The sequence below is a fragment of the Pleurodeles waltl genome, chromosome 5, assembly GCF_031143425.1.
Source record: "Pleurodeles waltl isolate 20211129_DDA chromosome 5, aPleWal1.hap1.20221129, whole genome shotgun sequence".
Lineage (NCBI taxonomy): Eukaryota > Metazoa > Chordata > Amphibia > Caudata > Salamandridae > Pleurodeles > Pleurodeles waltl.
In genome coordinates, this window is record NC_090444.1 from 118,181,577 (window position 1) to 118,187,164 (window position 5,588).

Here is a 5,588-nt window from a genome sequence, read left to right on the forward strand (position 1 = left end):
TACTGTCACAACCCTGAAAGCAACAGGAAGAACAGTGAGAAGACGAATAATGATCCAGATTTATTATCTTATCAAAGTCCCTCAAATTGTAACCACCCCTGCTGGGTTGCTGGAGATCTAGCCCGTTTTTTCTGTTTCACCTTTTGCTTCTTTTTAGTTTCAGGCATAGTTTTTTATTTGCCTGAACCCTCAATCCCCACTTATGTTTTCAGGTGTGGTTTGGTGGCTCATCATGATCCCAGGTTGTTGCGTCTTACAGTCAAAAGTTATTTTGGTAACTCTCATTCATGCTCTTGAACAGGAATCTCTGAGTCTCTGGCATATGGCCAGCTTCTCCACAGAGGTTTCTCAGAATGACTCCGGCAAACTGTTTAAAAATTCACCATTAATTTAATCTCTAGGTACCAGAGATGGTGCAGCTTCACGCTAATTTTGCACTTGCCTTACTACTAGGGGAGAGCGGAATGTTTCATTACACCTATGGAATTGGTGGAATTTTGTGACTTTATGTTACTCTTAAAATGCAGAGTTCCGCCGAAATTCCTCCAATCGCAGCGTAGTGGAATTTGTTCCTGCAAGGCTCCAGAAATGTAAGCAAGATTTAGTGTCCCCTGGTGCCATTTTCTAACTTGGGTGTTCGTGAGCTGTCATGGTCAAATGGCTGCTTCTCGAGTAGACTTGCTGCTGCTCAAGTAGATTTATACTCAGCGACAGCAAAATCTACTTGAAGGGTAGCGCGTTGCTGTGCAGCGCATGGTGCTGTTCACGCTGATTTGTTTGTGCTGCTTGTGCTACTGGTGCTAGATTGCAGCATGAGCCACATGCATATTTCTGCCCACTGGCGGAACTCTGTGGAGTTTTTATGTAATTCTGCCTGATTCCGGAGAGTGAAACTCTGCAAGTTCCGCCCACTGATAATTAATACATCTGGAAGAACTGCAAATGAAGGTGTACTATGTGAGGCAGTGGAAATACACCCAAATATACTTTCCCGGGTGTTGCACTCCTCTGCGAGAGGCACCATCCCCAGGGGAAGACACATAGGGCCTCATTACAACCCTGGCAGTCAACGACCACCAGGGTTGAAGTGGCGATCATACCGCCAACAGGCTGGTGGTACAAATCGCCATACTTCGCCGCGGTCAAACCTCCGGGACCGGCGGTTTACCGCCATGGTTGTCCCGGCGGTCAGAATCCGCCAGGACAGCGCTGCTTGCAGCGCTGCCCTGGGGATTTTGACTCACCTTCCCGCCAGCCTGTCCATGGCGGTGGACACTGCCATAGAAAGGCTGGCGGTAAGGGGAGTCGCAGGGCCCCTGGGGGCCCCTGCACTGCCCATGCACTTGGCATGGGCAGTGCAGGGGCCCCCAGGCACAGCCCTGTCGCGATTTTCACTGTCTGCCTGTGCTGCTGCACCCGCCGCACCGCCACATTGCCGCCGGCTCCATTAGGAGTCAACTGCAATGTTACGGCTGACATCCCCGCTGGGCCGGCGGGCGGAAACTCTGTTTCCAACCCGCCGGCCCAGCGGGGATGTCCAAATGCGGCCGGTGGGTTTCCGGCCGCATGGGCGGACGACTAGCGGTTCAACCTTAGCGGTCGTCCTCGTCCGACTGCCAAGGTTGTAATGAGGGCCAGAGTCAGGATCTAATGATTGTACTGGGGTGTTGTGTGAGGACAGCCCACTTCAAACTTGGTGGACTTGCGAGCAATCCAAAAGGCAATTTCATCTTTTTTCACTGACACTTTGCCCAATATAGCATTTATAATCTGTGGACTGATTGCCTGTATGGCATCCTGCCCTTGTAGTGAAGATCCTACGAGAACTGCTCTGCCTGTAGTTTTGTAGTATGTACTACAAACGTCTCCTGTACAGAGCTGCTATTTGATTTAATAATCTTACAATCTCCCAATCTAGTAAATGGTGTGGGTTAGGGAAAGGTGTATGTATAGTCAATACGGGCCATGTGGCCCCTTCATTACTGAAAGGACCAACCTGACATTTTGATGTGTATGTGGTAACTGACCACCAAACCAATTTTGGTGTTCTTGGTAGGGCAAAAGAACTTCTAGGTATTGATATGCTTTATTTTGTGCAGGTACAACCGGTGTTGTATATGTGTGAAACTGTTCTGTTGCAGCACATATGGGATCAAAATCTACACATGAATAAAAAATCTCAAAGGTGTATGCAGCATATGTTTTGATCTTAAATGCTACTGCACCCATATTACTAGGGACGCAACTGTCTTTGAGATGTTGTGTAACTGCTGCTCTGTACTTTACTCATATCCCAAGAGCAGCCGCAATTTTTAGTGAGCAGATATAATAAACATGAGGTTCAAACAACAGAAATAACAGAATGGGAAAACCCCTTTTAACAGCCAAGCTTGACAAGCCTAGAGGGGTTTCCTGTTTAATCTGAATGGGCTAACCAGTATTACAAAAGATGTCTCCATGTATTTGTAATAATTGTTTTTTTGAGTATGTCATCTAAAAACTACTCCAAAGTCCGAAAACATCCAGTGCCCACATTGGGAACCAACTTATACAAAATATGGGGTGTCCCAAAGCAGCAGTGGTCATGTTTTCAATCCTCTGATGCAAGGACTTCGTTAAATGCATCAACAATGAATTAGAAAGCTGGTTGGACTACAGCCCTGACACTAGTCCACTGACCAATCCTGTGCAGGCAGTGTGTTCAGATTACTATCAGTCCCTCTAAAGGAGTAGAGGGACACAGTGGCAATCCAAACAATCTTTTGTTTATGAATAATATGCTCAAAGATAGCACGAAGAAATGGGGACCTGTAGTTTAAAATGTTTATTTTAAAATTCACTGTCTAGTGCATAAAATATGTGAAAATAAAATCAGTTAAGCGTGCAGTGGCCAGCAAAACCAAGATAAATGTTTCTAACAATTTTAGCAAGTTTCTGACATCCTAGCACCCTATACTCATTTATAAGTGCTTTGTTAAACCTTTGTTAAAGCATTAAATAGCAAAAACCAGCCTTGCAGGTTTCTTAGGATGGATTAGACAGCATATCTTTGGATAGCTGGCTGAAGAAGCAGGATATGTAGTCTAGGTTAAGGACACCCTCTGCACGGCTTCTGGAATGAGTTCCCTGACAGAGTGCAAGGGGCTCGTCAATCTGGCATGACCTCTGATGATAGTTATGGTGCAAAGACCTTACCTCATAAATGGTCAAATCCTGGGGTTCTTATACCATTTGACCACTGGTTTTATTTTGTATCTACAAAATAAAAAAGATTTTGGAGACATAAGCTGATTGTCAGAATAAACTAACATCGCGCAAAATGCATCAGCTCGATCCACATGTTGACATTAAGCATCCATCTTTATAAACAGTAAGCTTATGCTGCAAAGGGCCACATTGTAATGTCTGCACCCATTAACATAAACAGAAAATACTGAGTGCTATCAGACAAGGGTGGCAGGATACCTAACAATCCCAGATCACTGGTTATCCAACCAGTGAGTTAATGTGTGCAAACAAGCATACATAAAGTTCTGAGCTTCCAAATGTAGAAATAAGTACAAGATAATATTAATGTTCTAATTGAAATATGGCAAGTCCTTTTGTTAATTAATCCATTAATAGCCATCATCAAACAGCCAATTATTCCCAAAGGTTTAAAAAAATGTTGACATAGCCAACACATGTTTCGCAAATTACTCACTTCTTTAAGGCTGTCAATATAAATTAAAGATAAAGAAACAGGTAGTAATCATGTAACTATCGCACCTCCTATCCTCAGAGAAATAATAGTAGTGGGTATAATAATGCACAGCAAAACAAAGGTCAATATGATGCGTATCGCTACTCTTGCCCTACTACCCAAGGCATAGGAATCTGTGGCATCTGGGATGTGGCATGTTGAATCTGTGTCAAAGTACAAATGAAGCGTTCACAACCTTGTGAATGCTTCATCTGAACTTTGATTCAGCATTTCAGATGGGGACTTATCAGGGTCCACACGCTGTTGCAACCATCACTTTCCAAAGAACTTTCTACAGTAACTGGCGTTTTTTTTAGAAGCCACATAGTAGTCCTACTACTGGGCCTCTTATACAAAATTCTCACCATACGCTGGCTATTTTGAGGATAACGTCTTTATCCAAATTTCGGTCAGATGTTTAATATCTCTCACAACACGCCTCCCACCTGGAAGACGACTTCTTTGCCCATACTCTTGACTCTTTACTGAACAGAGCGTAGTTTGGATACTAACATTGTTTTAACTTTTACCTAGTGGGACTCCACATATCATGCCCCGTGTTTATGGCCTGTTTTTTGGTTTATATGTATTCTCTTTTTGAAGCCGCTACATGATCCAGGATTGGACCAGTATTTGGAAATCTTTGCTAACCTAGAAAAAGTCACAGTGGTGACAAAACATATCGGCTCTTGAGGAAAGAAAATGTGTATTTAAAGAACTGATTTCGCTACATGCAAATAAAAGATTGGGACGTCAGTTGGTTTCCACGCATCCTTACTATTTGGATTATAAAACGTACAGTTGGACTTAAAGCTAGAGTGCATCTGGTATCTTTGTGATTTATAAATTAAAGATGTATGATCACAATAGTCTTGATAATCATGTCTTTAAATTCAAATTCCATTAACATACATGATAATTTGACAATGAAAAAGATAATATGACACCAAAGAAAAAATATAACATCAAAGAGAGATATCATAGATAGATATACGAATGATAATTATACATTACATTAATACCATTCCCTATTTAGAAACATCTAATTAGCATCGAAATTACTATTAACTGAATTGGTTTGTCTGATCCAAAACATAAATGCAAAAACATGGAAATAAAAATATGAAAACATGAAAAGACTAACATAATTATATTAATGTATCAATAACCAAACAAGATAGGTAGCCCAGAAGTGTAATGAAGTGGTTGTATCTCAGGTCCAGTAATTATACTTTGATGCCCTGGTTCTGGAAGGTGGGAGAAGCTTCTAGACAGTGGCTTTGAAATGCAAGGATTTCCTTTCCTCCACTGCCCTGTCTCCAAGCTGGCTGGAGTGACAATACAGGGCCGTTAAGCCCTCTGTGTGTGGACAGGACACAGCCTATTCAGGTGTAAGTGAGGCTGGGTCCTGCTTATCCCTCCCATCCTATCTAGGAGGACCTTTTAAGTTACACCTAAACTCGCCTTGTGTGTGGCTGTCTAGGATGAATACACAAAGCACAACTGCCAACTACACCCAGACATGTGACCAGCGACAGGCTTCAGGCACCAAATGGCTATAACAAGAAAATGCCAATTTTATAAGAGTGGCATTTTCAGAATTGCGATTAAAAATCTGACTTCACTGTAAGTTAGGATTTTAAATTGTGATTCCAGAGACACCGAACATGAAGGGGTTATCTCTTTCCATTTGGAAGTTACACTTACGTAATACGGCAACTCCAATGTTATCCTATGGGAAAGATAGGCCTTGCAGTAGTGAACAATGAATTTAAGAGCTTTTCAATACCAGGACATGTAAAACCTAACGGTACATGTCCTTCCTTTTAGATACACTGCACCCTGC